This window comes from Oncorhynchus keta, unplaced genomic scaffold, assembly GCF_023373465.1.
Source record: "Oncorhynchus keta strain PuntledgeMale-10-30-2019 unplaced genomic scaffold, Oket_V2 Un_contig_11514_pilon_pilon, whole genome shotgun sequence".
NCBI lineage: Eukaryota > Metazoa > Chordata > Actinopteri > Salmoniformes > Salmonidae > Oncorhynchus > Oncorhynchus keta.
In genome coordinates this window covers 44,307-61,129 of record NW_026277526.1, presented here as the reverse complement: position 1 = coordinate 61,129, position 16,823 = coordinate 44,307, and the positions used below count along the sequence as shown (strand labels likewise).

Here is a 16,823-nt window from a genome sequence, read left to right as displayed (position 1 = left end):
ACAAGGTCAGGTCACTGATAATGTTGGACAGCTGTGGATTAGTGAGGAATGTGGGACAAGGTCAGGTCACACTGATAATGTTGGACAGCTGTGGATTAGAGAGGAATGTCAGACAAGGTCAGGTCACTGATAATGTTGGACAGCTGTGGATTAGTGAGGAATGTGGGACAAGGTCAGGTCACTGATAATGTTGGACAGCTGTGGATTAGAGAGGAATGTCAGACAAGGTCAGGTCACTGATAATGTTGGACAGCTGTGGATTAGTGAGGAATGTGGGACAAGGTCAGGTCACTGATAATGTTGGACAGCTGTGGATTAGAGAGGAATGTTGGACAAGGGTCAGGTCACTGATAAGGTTGGACAGCTGTGGATTAGTGAGGAATGTCAGGGTCAGGTCAAGGTCAGGTCACAAGGTCAGGTCACTGATAATGTTGGACAGCTGTGGATTAGAGAGGAATGTCAGACAAGGTCAGGTCACTGATAATGTTGGACAGCTGTGGATTAGTGAGGAATCTGGGACAAGGTCAGGTCAGGTCACTGATAATGTTGGACAGCTGTGGATTAGAGAGGAATGTCAGACAAGGTCAGGTCACTGATAATGTTGGACAGCTGTGGATTAGTGAGGAATGTGGGACAAGGTCAGGTCACTGATAATGTTGGACAGCTGTGGATTAGAGAGGAATGTGGGACAAGGTCAGGTCACTGATAATGTTGGACAGCTGTGGATTAGAGAGGAATGTGGGACAAGGTCAGGTCACTGATAATGTTGGACAGCTGTGGATTAGAGAGGAATGTCAGACAAGGTCAGGTCACTGATAAGGTTGGACAGCTGTGGATTAGAGAGGAATGTGGGACAAGGTCAGGTCAGGTCACTGATAATGTTGGACAGCTGTGGATTAGAGAGGAATGTGGGACAAGGTCAGGTCACTGATAATGTTGGACAGCTGTGGATTAGTGAGGAATTTGGGACAAGGTCAGGTCAGGTCACTGATAATGTTGGACAGCTGTGGATTAGAGAGGAATGTCAGACAAGGTCAGGTCACTGATAAGGTTGGACAGCTGTGGATTAGAGAGGAATGTGGGACAAGGTCAGGTCACTGATAATGTTGGACAGCTGTGGATTAGAGAGGAATGTGGGACAAGGTCAGGTCACTGATAAGGTTGGACAGCTGTGGATTAGAGAGGAATGTCAGACAAGGTCAGGTCACTGATAATGTTGGACAGCTGTGGATTAGAGAGGAATGTGGGACAAGGTCAGGTCACTGATAAGGTTGGACAGCTGTGGATTAGTGAGGAATGTGGGACAAGGTCAGTCAGGTCACTGATAATGTTGGACAGCTGTGGATTAGAGAGGAATGTCAGACAAGGTCAGGTCAGGTCACTGATAAGGTTGGACAGCTGTGGATTAGTGAGGAATCTGGGACAAGGTCAGGTCACTGATAATGTTGGACAGCTGTGGATTAGAGAGGAATGTCAGACAAGGTCAGGTCACTGATAATGTTGGACAGCTGTGGATTAGTGAGGAATCTGGGACAAGGTCAGGTCAGGTCACTGATAATGTTGGACAGCTGTGGATTAGAGAGGAATGTCAGACAAGGTCAGGTCACTGATAATGTTGGACAGCTGTGGATTAGTGAGGAATGTGGGACAAGGTCAGGTCACTGATAATGTTGGACAGCTGTGGATTAGAGAGGAATGTCAGACAAGGTCAGGTCACTGATAATGTTGGACAGCTGTGGATTAGTGAGGAATGTGGGACAAGGTCAGGTCACTGATAATGTTGGACAGCTGTGGATTAGTGAGGAATGTGGGACAAGGTCAGGTCAGGTCACTGATAATGTTGGACAGCTGTGGATTAGAGAGGAATGGGACAAGACAAGGTCAGGTCACTGATAATGTTGGACAGCTGTGGATTAGAGAGGAATGTCAGACAAGGTCAGGTCACTGATAATGTTGGACAGCTGTGGATTAGTGAGGAATGTGGGACAAGGTCAGGTCAGGTCACTGATAATGTTGGACAGCTGTGGATTAGAGAGGAATGTCAGACAAGGTCAGGTCACTGATAATGTTGGACAGCTGTGGATTAGTGAGAAAGGAGTGGGACAAGGTCAGGTCACTGATAATGTTGGACAGCTGTGGATTAGAGAGGAATGTGGGACAAGGTCAGGTCACTGATAATGTTGGACAGCTGTGGATTAGTGAGGAATGTGGGACAAGGTCAGGTCACTGATAATGTTGGACAGCTGTGGATTAGTGAGGAATGTCACAAGACAGGTCAGGTCACTGATAATGTTGGACAGCTGTGGATTAGAGAGGAATGTCAGACAAGGTCAGGTCAGGTCACTGATAATGTTGGACAGCTGTGGATTAGTGAGGAATGTGGGACAAGGTCAGGTCACTGATAATGTTGGACAGCTGTGGATTAGAGAGGAATGTCAGACAAGGTCAGGTCACTGATAATGTTGGACAGCTGTGGATTAGTGAGGAATGGGACAAGGTCAGGTCAGGTCACTGATAATGTTGGACAGCTGTGGATTAGAGAGGAATGTCAGACAAGGTCAGGTCACTGATAATGTTGGACAGCTGTGGATTAGTGAGGAATGTGGGACAAGGTCAGGTCACTGATAATGTTGGACAGCTGTGGATTAGAGAGGAATGTGGGACAAGGTCAGGTCACTGATAATGTTGGACAGCTGTGGATTAGTGAGGTCAACTGATAATGTTGGACAGCTGTGGATTAGAGGACAAGGTCAGGTCACTGATAATGTTGGACAGCTGTGGATTAGTGAGGAATGTGGGACAAGGTCAGGTCAGGTCACTGATAATGTTGGACAGCTGTGGATTAGAGAGGAATGTGGGACAAGGTCAGGTCACTGATAATGTTGGACAGCTGTGGATTAGTGAGGAATGTGGGACAAGGTCAGGTCAGGTCACTGATAATGTTGGACAGCTGTGGATTAGAGAGGAATGTCAGACAAGGTCAGGTCACTGATAAGGTTGGACAGCTGTGGATTAGAGAGGAATGTGGGACAAGGTCAGGTCACTGATAAGGTTGGACAGCTGTGGATTAGTGAGGAATACAAGGTCAGGTCAGGTCACTGATAATGTTGGACAGCTGTGGATTAGAGAGGAATGTGGGACAAGGTCAGGTCACTGATAAGGTTGGACAGCTGTGGATTAGTGAGGAATGTCAGACAAGGTCAGGTCACTGATAATGTTGGACAGCTGTGGATTAGAGAGGAATGTGGGACAAGGTCAGGTCACTGATAATGTTGGACAGCTGTGGATTAGTGAGGAATGTGGGACAAGGTCAGGTCAGGTCACTGATAATGTTGGACAGCTGTGGATTAGAGAGGAATGTCAGACAAGGTCAGGTCAGGTCACTGATAATGTTGGACAGCTGTGGATTAGTGAGGAATGTGGGACAAGGTCAGGTCACTGATAATGTTGGACAGCTGTGGATTAGAGAGGAATGTCAGACAAGGTCAGGTCACTGATAATGTTGGACAGCTGTGGATTAGTGAGGAATGTGGGACAAGGTCAGGTCAGGTCACTGATAATGTTGGACAGCTGTGGATTAGAGAGGAATGTCAGACAAGGTCAGGTCACTGATAATGTTGGACAGCTGTGGATTAGTGAGGAATGTGGGACAAGGTCAGGTCACTGATAATGTTGGACAGCTGTGGATTAGAGAGGAATGTCAGACAAGGTCAGGTCACTGATAATGTTGGACAGCTGTGGATTAGTGAGGAATGTGGGACAAGGTCAGGTCAGGTCACTGATAATGTTGGACAGCTGTGGATTAGAGAGGAATGTCAGACAAGGTCAGGTCACTGATAATGTTGGACAGCTGTGGATTAGTGAGGAATGTGGGACAAGGTCAGGTCACTGATAATGTTGGACAGCTGTGGATTAGAGAGGAATGTGGGACAAGGTCAGGTCACTGATAATGTTGGACAGCTGTGGATTAGAGAGGAATGTGGGACAAGGTCAGGTCACTGATAATGTTGGACAGCTGTGGATTAGTGAGGAATGTCAGACAAGGTCAGGTCACTGATAAGGTTGGACAGCTGTGGATTAGAGAGGAATGTCAGACAAGGTCAGGTCAGGTCACTGATAAAGTTGGACAGCTGTGGATTAGTGAGGAATCAAGGTCAGGTCACTGATAATGTTGGACAGCTGTGGATTAGAGAGGAATGTCAGACAAGGTCAGGTCACTGATAATGTTGGACAGCTGTGGATTAGTGAGGAATGTGGGACAAGGTCAGGTCAGGTCACTGATAATGTTGGACAGCTGTGGATTAGAGAGGAATGTCAGACAAGGTCAGGTCACTGATAATGTTGGACAGCTGTGGATTAGTGAGGAATGTGGACAAGGTCAGGTCACTGATAATGTTGGACAGCTGTGGATTAGTGAGGAATGTGGGACAAGGTCAGGTCACTGATAATGTTGGACAGCTGTGGATTAGAGAGGAATGTGGGACAAGGTCAGGTCACTGATAATGTTGGACAGCTGTGGATTAGAGAGGAATGTCAGACAAGTCAGGTCACTGATAAGGTTGGACAGCTGTGGATTAGAGAGGAATGTGGGACAAGGTCAGGTCAGGTCACTGATAATGTTGGACAGCTGTGGATTAGAGAGGAATGTGGGACAAGGTCAGGTCACAATAAGGTTGGACAGCTGTGGATTAGTGAGGAATGTGGGACAAGGTCAGGTCAGGTCACTGATAATGTTGGACAGCTGTGGATTAGAGAGGAATGTCAGACAAGGTCAGGTCACTGATAAGGTTGGACAGCTGTGGATTAGAGAGGAATGTGGGACAAGGTCAGGTCACTGATAAGGTTGGACAGCTGTGGATTAGTGAGGAATGTGGGACAAGGTCAGGTCACTGATAATGTTGGACAGCTGTGGATTAGAGAGGAATGTGGGACAAGGTCAGGTCACTGATAATGTTGGACAGCTGTGGATTAGAGAGGAATGTGGGACAAGGTCAGGTCACTGATAAGGTTGGACAGCTGTGGATTAGTGAGGAATGTGGGACAAGGTCAGGTCAGGTCACTGATAATGTTGGACAGCTGTGGATTAGTGAGGAATGTCAGACAAGGTCAGGTCACTGATAAGGTTGGACAGCTGTGGATTAGTGAGGAATGTGGGACAACAAGGTCAGGTCACTGATAATGTTGGACAGCTGTGGATTAGAGAGGAATGTCACAAGGTCAGGTCAGGTCACTGATAATGTTGGACAGCTGTGGATTAGTGAGGAATGGGACAAGGTCAGGTCAGGTCACTGATAATGTTGGACAGCTGTGGATTAGAGAGGAATGTCAGACAAGGTCAGGTCAGGTCACTGATTAGGTTGGACAGCTGTCACTGATTAGTTGGAATGTGGATTAGGAGGAATCAGGTCAGGTCACTGATAATGTTGGACAGCTGTGGATTAGTGAGGAATGTGGGACAAGGTCAGGTCACTGATAATGTTGGACAGCTGTGGATTAGTGAGGAATGTGGGACAAGGTCAGGTCAGGTCACTGATAATGTTGGACAGCTGTGGATTAGAGAGGAATGTCAGACAAGGTCAGGTCACTGATAATGTTGGACAGCTGTGGATTAGTGAGGAATGTGGGACAAGGTCAGGTCAGGTCACTGATAATGTTGGACAGCTGTGGATTAGAGAGGAATGTCAGACAAGGTCAGGTCACTGATAATGTTGGACAGCTGTGGATTAGTGAGGAATGTGGACAAGGTCAGGTCACTGATAATGTTGGACAGCTGTGGATTAGAGAGGAATGTGGGACAAGGTCAGGTCACTGATAATGTTGGACAGCTGTGGATTAGAGAGGAATGTGGGACAAGGTCAGGTCACTGATAATGTTGGACAGCTGTGGATTAGTGAGGAATGTCAGCTGTGGATTAGAGAGGAATGTCAGACAAGGTCAGGTCAGGTCACTGATAAAGTTGGACAGCTGTGGATTAGTGAGGAATGTGGGACAAGGTCAGGTCACTGATAATGTTGGACAGCTGTGGATTAGAGAGGAATGTCAGACAAGGTCAGGTCACTGATAATGTTGGACAGCTGTGGATTAGTGAGGAATGTGGGACAAGGTCAGGTCAGGTCACTGATAATGTTGGACAGCTGTGGATTAGAGAGGAATGTCAGACAAGGTCAGGTCACTGATAATGTTGGACAGCTGTGGATTAGTGAGGAATGTGGGACAAGGTCAGGTCACTGATAATGTTGGACAGCTGTGGATTAGGAGGAATTACAAGGTCAGGTCACTGATAATGTTGGAAGCTGTGGATTAGACAAGGTCAGGTCACTGATAATGTTGGACAGCTGTGGATTAGAGAGGAATGTCAGACAAGGTCAGGTCACTGGTCATTAGAGAGGAATGTGGACAAGGTCAGGTCAGGTCACTGATAATGTTGGACAGCTGTGGATTAAGAGAGGAATGTGGGACAAGGTCAGGTCACTGATAAGTTGGACAGCTGTGGATTAGTGAGGAATTTGGGACAAGGTCAGGTCAGGTCACTGATAATGTTGGACAGCTGTGGATTAGAGAGGAATGTCAGACAAGGTCAGGTCACTGATAAGGTTGGACAGCTGTGGATTAGTGAGGAATGTGGGACAAGGTCAGGTCACTGATAAGGTTGGACAGCTGTGGATTAGAGAGGAATGTCAGACAAGGTCAGGTCACTGATAATGTTGGACAGCTGTGGATTAGAGAGGAATGTCAGACAAGGTCAGGTCACTGATAAGTTGGACAGCTGTGGATTAAGGGAATGGACAGCTGTGGTCATTAGAGAGGAATGTGGGACAAGGTCAGGTCACTGATAATGTTGGACAGCTGTGGATTAGTGAGGAATGTGGGACAAGGTCAGGTCAGGTCACTGATAATGTTGGACAGCTGTGGATTAGAGAGGAATGTCAGACAAGGTCAGGTCAGGTCACTGATAAAGTTGGACAGCTGTGGATTAGTGAGGAATCTGGGACAAGGTCAGGTCACTGATAATGTTGGACAGCTGTGGATTAGAGAGGAATGTCAGACAAGGTCAGGTCACTGATAATGTTGGACAGCTGTGGATTAGTGAGGAATGTGGGACAAGGTCAGGTCAGGTCACTGATAATGTTGGACAGCTGTGGATTAGAGAGGAATGTCAGACAAGGTCAGGTCACTGATAATGTTGGACAGCTGTGGATTAGTGAGAATGTGGGACAAGGTCAGGTCACTGATAATGTTGGACAGCTGTGGATTAGAGAGGAATGTGGGACAAGGTCAGGTCACTGATAATGTTGGACAGCTGTGGATTAGAGAGGAATGTCAGACAAGGTCAGGTCACTGATAAGGTTGGACAGCTGTGGATTAGAGAGGAATGTGGGACAAGGTCAGGTCAGGTCACACTGATAATGTTGGACAGCTGTGGATTAGAGAGGAATGTGGGACAAGGTCAGGTCACAATAAAGTTGGACAGCTGTGGATTAGTGAGGAATTTGGGACAAGGTCAGGTCAGGTCACTGATAATGTTGGACAGCTGTGGATTAGAGAGGAATGTCAGACAAGGTCAGGTCACTGATAAGGTTGGACAGCTGTGGATTAGAGAGGAATGTGGGACAAGGTCAGGTCACTGATAAGGTTGGACAGCTGTGGATTAGAGAGGAATGTCAGACAAGGTCAGGTCACTGATAATGTTGGACAGCTGTGGATTAGAGAGGAATGTCAGACAAGGTCAGGTCACAGATAAGGTTGGACAGCTGTGGATTAGTGAGGAATGTGGGACAAGGTCAGGTCACTGATAAGGTTGGACAGCTGTGGATTAGAGAGGAATGTCAGACAAGGTCAGGTCACTGATAATGTTGGACAGCTGTGGATTAGTGAGGAATGTGGGACAAGGTCAGGTCAGGTCACTGATAGGTTGGACAGCTGTGGATTAGTGAGGAATGGGGACAAGGTCAGGTCACTGATAAGGTTGGACAGCTGTGGATTAGAGAGGAATGTCAGACAAGGTCAGGTCACTGATAAGGTTGGACAGCTGTGGATTAGTGAGGAATGTGGGACAAGGTCAGGTCACTGATAAGGTTGGACAGCTGTGGATTAGAGAGGAATGTCAGACAAGGTCAGGTCACTGATAAGGTTGGACAGCTGTGGATTAGGAGGAATGTGGGACAAGGTCAGGTCACTGATAAGGTTGGACAGCTGTGGATTAGAGAGGAATGTCAGACAAGGTCAGGTCACTGATAATGTTGGACAGCTGTGGATTAGTGAGGAATGGGGACAAGGTCAGGTCACTGATAAGGTTGACATTAGTGAGAAATGTGGACAGGTCAGGTCACTGATAATGTTGGACAGCTGTGGATTAGTGAGGAATGTCAGACAAGGTCAGGTCACTGATAAAGTTGGACAGCTGTGGATTAGTGAGGAATGTCAGACAAGGTCAGGTCACTGATAAGGTTGGACAGCTGTGGATTAGTGAGGAATGTGGGACAAGGTCAGGTCACTGATAATGTTGGACAGCTGTGGATTAGTGAGGAATGTCAGACAAGGTCAGGTCACTGATAATGTTGGACAGCTGTGGATTAGTGAGGAATGTCACAAGGTCAGGTCACTGATAAGGTTGGACAGCTGTGGATTAGAGAGGAATGTCAGGACAAGGTCAGGTCACTGATAATGTTGGACAGCTGTGGATTAGTGAGGAATGTGGGACAAGGTCAGGTCAGGTCACTGATAATGTTGGACAGCTGTGGATTAGTGAGAGGAATGTCAGGACAAGGTCAGGTCACTGATAATGTTGGACAGCTGTGGATTAGTGAGGAATGTGGGACAAGGTCAGGTCACTGATAATGTTGGACAGCTGTGGATTAGAGAGGAATGTCAGACAAGGTCAGGTCACTGATAATGTTGGACAGCTGTGGATTAGAGAGGAATGTCAGACAAGGTCAGGTCACTGATAAGGTTGGACAGCTGTGGATTAGAGAGGAATGTGGGACAAGGTCAGGTCACTGATAATGTTGGACAGCTGTGGATTAGTGAGGAATGTGGGACAAGGTCAGGTCAGGTCACTGATAATGTTGGACAGCTGTGGATTAGAGAGGAATGTCAGACAAGGTCAGGTCAGGTCACTGATAAGTTGGACAGCTGTGGATTAGTGAGGAATGTGGGACAAGGTCAGGTCACTGATAATGTTGGACAGCTGTGGATTAGAGAGGAATGTCAGACAAGGTCAGGTCACTGATAAAGTTGGACAGCTGTGGATTAGTGAGGAATGTGGGACAAGGTCAGGTCAGGTCACTGATAATGTTGGACAGCTGTGGATTAGAGAGGAATGTCAGACAAGGTCAGGTCACTGATAATGTTGGACAGCTGTGGATTAGTGAGGAATGTGGACAAGGTCAGGTCACTGATAATGTTGGACAGCTGTGGATTAGTGAGAATGTGGGACAAGGTCAGGTCACTGATAATGTTGGACAGCTGTGGATTAGTGAGGAATGTGGGACAAGGTCAGGTCACTGATAATGTTGGACAGCTGTGGATTAGAGAGGAATGTCAGACAAGGTCAGGTCACTGATAATGTTGGACAGCTGTGGATTAGTGAGGAATTAGGACAAGGTCAGGTCACTGATAAGTTGGACAGCTGTGGATTAGTGAGGAATGTGGGACAAGGTCAGGTCACTGATAATGTTGGACAGCTGTGGATTAGAGAGGAATGTCAGACAAGGTCAGGTCACTGATAAGGTTGGACAGCTGTGGATTAGTGAGGAATGTGGGACAAGGTCAGGTCACTGATAATGTTGGACAGCTGTGGATTAGTGAGGAATGTGGGACAAGGTCAGGTCACTGATAATGTTGGACAGCTGTGGATTAGAGAGGAATGTCAGACAAGGTCAGGTCAGGTCACTGATAAGGTTGGACAGCTGTGGATTAGTGAGGAATGTGGGACAAGGTCAGGTCACTGATAATGTTGGACAGCTGTGGATTAGTGAGGAATGTGGGACAAGGTCAGGTCAGGTCACTGATAATGTTGGACAGCTGTGGATTAGTGAGGAATGTGGACAAGGTCAGGTCAGGTCACTGATAATGTTGGACAGCTGTGGATTAGTGAGGAATGGGGACAAGGTCAGGTCAGGTCACTGATAATGTTGGACAGCTGTGGATTAGAGAGGAATGTCAGACAAGGTCAGGTCACTGATAATGTTGGACAGCTGTGGATTAGGAGGAATGTCAGGACAAGGTCAGGTCACTGATAATGTTGGACAGCTGTGGATTAGTGAGGAATGTGGGACAAGGTCAGGTCACTGATAATGTTGGACAGCTGTGGATTAGTGAGGAATGTGGGACAAGGTCAGGTCAGGTCACTGATAATGTTGGACAGCTGTGGATTAGAGAGGAATGTCAGACAAGGTCAGGTCAGGTCACTGATAATGTTGGACAGCTGTGGATTAGTGAGGAATGTGGGACAGGTCAGGTCAGGTCACTGATAATGTTGGACAGCTGTGGATTAGAGAGGAATGTCAGACAAGGTCAGGTCACTGATAATGTGTGGATTAGTGAGGAATGTCAGACAAGGTCAGGTCACTGATAAGGTTGGACAGCTGTGGATTAGAGAGGAATGTGGGACAAGGTCAGGTCACTGATAATGTTGGACAGCTGTGGATTAGTGAGGAATGTGGGACAAGGTCAGGTCAGGTCACTGATAATGTTGGACAGCTGTGGATTAGTGAGGAATGTCAGGACAAGGTCAGGTCAGGTCACTGATAAGTTGGACAGCTGTGGATTAGTGAGGAATGTGGGACAAGGTCAGGTCACTGATAATGTTGGACAGCTGTGGATTAGAGAGGAATGTCAGGACAAGACAAGGTCAGGTCACTGATAAGGTTGGACAGCTGTGGATTAGTGAGGAATGTGGGACAAGGTCAGGTCAGGTCACTGATAATGTTGGACAGCTGTGGATTAGAGAGGAATGTCAGACAAGGTCAGGTCACTGATAAGTTGGACAGCTGTGGATTAGTGAGGAATGGGGACAAGGTCAGGTCACTGATAATGTTGGACAGCTGTGGATTAGTGAGGAATGTGGGACAAGGTCAGGTCACTGATAAGGTTGGACAGCTGTGGATTAGTGAGGAATGTGGGACAAGGTCAGGTCACTGATAAGGTTGGACAGCTGTGGATTAGTGAGGAATGTCAGACAAGGTCAGGTCACTGATAATGTTGGACAGCTGTGGATTAGTGAGGAATGGAACTGATAAGTTGGGACAGCTGTGGATTAGGAGGAATCAGGTCAGGTCACTGATAATGTTGGACAGCTGTGGATTAGAGAGGAATGTCAGACAAGGTCAGGTCACTGATAAGGTTGGACAGCTGTGGATTAGTGAGGAATGTGGGACAAGGTCAGGTCACTGATAATGTTGGACAGCTGTGGATTAGAGAGGAATGTCACAAGGTCAGGTCACTGATAAGGTTGGACAGCTGTGGATTAGTGAGGAATGTGGGACAAGGTCAGGTCACTGATAAGGTTGGACAGCTGTGGATTAGTGAGGAATGTCAGACAAGGTCAGGTCACTGATAAGGTTGGACAGCTGTGGATTAGTGAGGAATTTGGGACAAGGTCAGGTCAGGTCACTGATAATGTTGGACAGCTGTGGATTAGTGAGGAATGGGGATGAGGTCAGGTCACTGATAAGGTTCGATTCCTGTGGATTAGTGAGAAATGTGGGACAAGGTCAGGTCACTGATAATGTTGGACAGCTGTGGATTAGTGAGGAATGTCAGACAAGGTCAGGTCACTGATAAAGTTGGACAGCTGTGGATTAGTGAGGAATGTCAGACAAGGTCAGGTCACTGATAAGGTTGGACAGCTGTGGATTAGAGAGGAATGTGGGACAAGGTCAGGTCACTGATAATGTTGGACAGCTGTGGATTAGTGAGGAATGTGGGACAAGGTCAGGTCAGGTCACTGATAATGTTGGACAGCTGTGGATTAGTGAGGAATGTGGGACAAGGTCAGGTCAGGTCACTGATAATGTTGGACAGCTGTGGATTAGTGAGGAATGTGGGACAAGGTCAGGTCAGGTCACTGATAATGTTGGACAGCTGTGGATTAGTGAGGAATGTCAGACAAGGTCAGGTCACTGATAATGTTGGACAGCTGTGGATTAGTGAGGAATGTCACTGATAAGGTTGGACAGCTGTGGATTAGAGAGGAATGTGGGACAAGGTCAGGTCACTGATAATGTTGGACAGCTGTGGATTAGTGAGGAATGTGGGACAAGGTCAGGTCAGGTCACTGATAATGTTGGACAGCTGTGGATTAGTGAGAATGTCAGACAAGGTCAGGTCAGGTCACTGATAAAGTTGGACAGCTGTGGATTAGTGAGGAATGGGGACAAGGTCAGGTCACACTGATAATGTTGGACAGCTGTGGATTAGAGAGGAATGTCAGACAAGGTCAGGTCACTGATAATGTTGGACAGCTGTGGATTAGAGAGGAATGTGGGACAGACAGGTCAGGTCACTGATAAGGTTGGACAGCTGTGGATTAGTGAGGAATGTGGGACAAGGTCAGGTCACTGATAATGTTGGACAGCTGTGGATTAGTGAGGAATGTGGGACAAGGTCAGGTCAGGTCACTGATAATGTTGGACAGCTGTGGATTAGTGAGGAATGTGGGACAAGGTCAGGTCAGGTCACTGATAAAGTTGGACAGCTGTGGATTAGTGAGGAATGTGGGACAAGGTCAGGTCACTGATAATGTTGGACAGCTGTGGATTAGAGAGGAATGTGGGACAAGGTCAGGTCAGGTCACTGATAAAGTTGGACAGCTGTGGATTAGTGAGGAATGTGGGACAAGGTCAGGTCAGGTCACTGATAATGTTGGACAGCTGTGGATTAGTGAGGAATGTCAGACAAGGTCAGGTCACTGATAATGTTGGACAGCTGTGGATTAGTGAGGAATGTGGGACAAGGTCAGGTCACTGATAATGTTGGACAGCTGTGGATTAGTGAGGAATGTGGGACAAGGTCAGGTCACTGATAATGTTGGACAGCTGTGGATTAGTGAGGAATGTGGGACAGGTCAGGTCACTGATAAGGTTGGACAGCTGTGGATTAGTGAGGAATGTGGGACAAGGTCAGGTCAGGTCACTGATAATGTTGGACAGCTGTGGATTAGAGAGGAATGTGGGACAAGGTCAGGTCACTGATAAGGTTGGACAGCTGTGGATTAGTGAGGAATGTGGGACAAGGTCAGGTCAGGTCACTGATAATGTTGGACAGCTGTGGATTAGTGAGGAATGTCAGACAAGGTCAGGTCACTGATAAGGTTGGACAGCTGTGGATTAGTGAGGAATGTGGGACAAGGTCAGGTCACTGATAAGGTTGGACAGCTGTGGATTAGTGAGGAATGTGGGACAAGGTCAGGTCACTGATAATAATGTTGGACAGCTGTGGATTAGTGAGGAATGTGGGACAAGGTCAGGTCACTGATAAAGTTGGACAGCTGTGGATTAGTGAGGAATGTGGGACAAGGTCAGGTCACTGATAATGTTGGACAGCTGTGGATTAGTGAGGAATGTGGGACAAGGTCAGGTCACTGATAAGGTTGGACAGCTGTGGATTAGTGAGGAATGTGGACAAGGTCAGGTCACTGATAAGGTTGGACAGCTGTGGATTAGTGAGTGTGGGACAAGGTCAGGTCACTGATAATGTTGGACAGCTGTGGATTAGTGAGGAATGTGGGACAGGTCAGGTCACTGATAATGTTGGACAGCTGTGGATTAGTGAGGAATGTGGGACAAGGTCAGGTCACTGATAATGTTGGACAGCTGTGGATTAGTGAGGAATGTGGGACAAGGTCAGGTCACACTGATAATGTTGGACAGCTGTGGATTAGTGAGGAATGTGGGACAAGGTCAGGTCACTGATAAGGTTGGACAGCTGTGGATTAGTGAGGTGTGGACAGGTCAGGTCACTATAATGTTGAGCTGAATTAGTGAGGAATGTGGGACAAGGTCAGGTCACTGATAATGTTGGACAGCTGTGGATTAGTGAGGAATGTGGGACAAGGTCAGGTCACTGATAAGGTTGGACAGCTGTGGATTAGTGAGGAATGTGGGACAAGGTCAGGTCACTGATAAGGTTGGACAGCTGTGGATTAGTGAGGAATGTGGGACAAGGTCAGGTCACTGATAAGGTTGGACAGCTGTGGATTAGTGAGGAATGTCAGACAAGGTCAGGTCACTGATAAATGTTGGACAGCTGTGGATTAGTGAGGAATGTGGGACAAGGTCAGGTCACTGATAAGGTTGGATTCAGCTGCTGTGGATTAGTGAGGAATGTGGGACAAGGTCAGGTCACTGATAAGGTTGGACAGCTGTGGATTAGTGAGGAATTTGGGACAAGGTCAGGTCAGGTCACTGATAATGTTGGACAGCTGTGGATTAGTGAGGAATGGGGGATGAGGTCAGGTCACTGATAAGGTTGGATTCCTGTGGATTAGTGAGAAATGTGGGACAAGGTCAGGTCACTGATAATGTTGGACAGCTGTGGATTAGTGAGGAATGGGACAAGACAAGGTCAGGTCACTGATAAGGTTGGACAGCTGTGGATTAGTGAGGAATGTCAGACAAGGTCAGGTCACTGATAAGGTTGGACAGCTGTGGATTAGTGAGGAATGTGGGACAAGGTCAGGTCACTGATAATGTTGGACAGCTGTGGATTAGTGAGGAATGTGGGACAAGGTCAGGTCAGGTCACTGATAATGTTGGACAGCTGTGGATTAGTGAGGAATGTGGGACAAGGTCAGGTCACACTGATAAGTTGGACAGCTGTGGATTAGTGAGGAATGTGGGACAAGGTCAGGTCACTGATAATGTTGGACAGCTGTGGATTAGAGAGGAATGTGGGACAAGGTCAGGTCACTCATAAAGGTTGGACAGCTGTGGATTAGTGAGGAATGTGGGACAAGGTCAGGTCAGGTCACTGATAATGTTGGACAGCTGTGGATTAGTGAGGAATGTGGGACAAGGTCAGGTCACTGATAATGTTGGACAGCTGTGGATTAGTGAGGAATGTGGGACAAGGTCAGGTCACTGATAATGTTGGACAGCTGTGGATTAGAGAGGAATGTGGGACAAGGTCAGGTCACTGATAATGTTGGACAGCTGTGGATTAGTGAGGAATGTGACAAGGTCAGGTCACTGATAAGGTTGGACAGCTGTGGATTAGTGAGGAATGTGGGACAAGGTCAGGTCAGGTCACTGATAAGGTTGGACAGCTGTGGATTAGTGAGGAATGTGGGACAAGGTCAGGTCACTGATAAGTTGGACAGCTGTGGATTAGTGAGGAATGTGGGACAAGGTCAGGTCAGGTCACTGATAATGTTGGACAGCTGTGGATTAGAGAGGAATGTCAGGTCAGGTCAGGTCACTGATAAGGTTGGACAGCTGTGGATTAGTGAGGAATGTGGGACAAGGTCAGGTCACTGATAAGGTTGGACAGCTGTGGATTAGTGAGGAATGTGGGACAAGGTCAGGTCACTGATAATGTTGGACAGCTGTGGATTAGTGAGAAATGTGGGACAAGGTCAGGTCACTGATAAGGTTGGACAGCTGTGGATTAGTGAGGAATGTGGGACAAGGTCAGGTCACTGATAATGGTTGGACAGCTGTGGATTAGTGAGGAATGTCAGACAAGGTCAGGTCACTGATAATGTTGGACAGCTGTGGATTAGTGAGGAATGTGGGACAAGGTCAGGTCACTGATAAGGTTGGACAGCTGTGGATTAGTGAGGAATGTGGGACAAGGTCAGGTCACTGATAAGGTTGGACAGCTGTGGATTAGTGAGGAATGTGGGACAAGGTCAGGTCACTGATAAGGTTGGACAGCTGTGGATTAGTGAGGAATGTGGGACAAGGTCAGGTCACTCACTGATAATGTTGGACAGCTGTGGATTAGTGAGGAATGTGGACAAGGTCAGGTCACTGATAAGGTTGGACAGCTGTGGATTAGTGAGGAATGTGGGACAAGGTCAGGTCACTGATAATGTTGGACAGCTGTGGATTAGTGAGGAATGTGGGACAAGGTCAGGTCACTGATAAGGTTGGACAGCTGTGGATTAGTGAGGAATGTGGGACAAGGTCAGGTCACTGATAAGGTTGGACAGCTGTGGATTAGTGAGAATGTGGGACAAGGTCAGGTCACTGATAAGGTTGGACAGCTGTGGATTAGTGAGGAATGTGGGACAAGGTCAGGTCACTGATAATGTTGGACAGCTGTGGATTAGTGAGGAATGTGGGACAAGGTCAGGTCACTGATAAGGTTGGACAGCTGTGGATTAGTGAGGAATGTGGGACAAGGTCAGGTCAGGTCACTGATAATGTTGGACAGCTGTGGATTAGTGAGGAATGGGGACAGGTCAGGTCACTGATAAGGTTGGACAGCTGTGGATTAGTGAGAAATGTGGGACAAGGTCAGGTCACTGATAATGTTGGACAGCTGTGGATTAGTGAGGAATGTGGGACAAGACAAGTCAGGTCACTGATAAGTTGGACAGCTGTGGATTAGTGAGGAATGTGGGACAAGGTCAGGTCACTGATAAGGTTGGACAGCTGTGGATTAGTGAGAATGTGGGACAAGGTCAGGTCACTGATAATGTTGGACAGCTGTGGATTAGTGAGGAATGTGGGACAAGGTCAGGTCAGGTCACTGATAATGTTGGACAGCTGTGGATTAGTGAGGAATGTGGGACAAGGTCAGGTCAGGTCACTGATAAAGTTGGACAGCTGTGGATTAGTGAGGAATGGGGGAAGGTCAGGTCAGGTCACTGATAATGT

The 16,823-nt window shown here is 47.3% G+C and overlaps 1 long non-coding RNA gene across 49 annotated transcripts in view; it reads left to right on the top strand.

Annotated features, from left to right (window-relative positions):
* The window catches only part of LOC127917464 (uncharacterized), a 41,703-nt gene that overhangs the window by 11,678 nt on the left and 13,202 nt on the right, over positions 1-16,823 (top strand). For 28 of the 49 annotated variants that reach the window (XR_008097430.1, XR_008097413.1, XR_008097437.1 and 25 more), the window contains 6 exons: positions 469-1,093; positions 1,488-1,712; positions 4,547-4,661; positions 7,452-7,840; positions 8,009-8,130; positions 14,354-14,468. This is a non-coding gene — a long non-coding RNA (uncharacterized LOC127917464). Of the gene's footprint in view, positions 1-450; positions 1,204-1,487; positions 1,713-2,274; positions 2,340-2,929; positions 3,040-3,259; positions 3,380-4,546; positions 4,662-4,720; positions 4,941-6,648; positions 6,747-7,224; positions 7,347-7,451; positions 7,841-8,008; positions 8,131-14,353; positions 14,469-16,823 lie in introns of all 49 variants that reach the window. The other 21 variants (XR_008097434.1, XR_008097439.1, XR_008097436.1 and 18 more) reach the window with 10 other exon arrangements.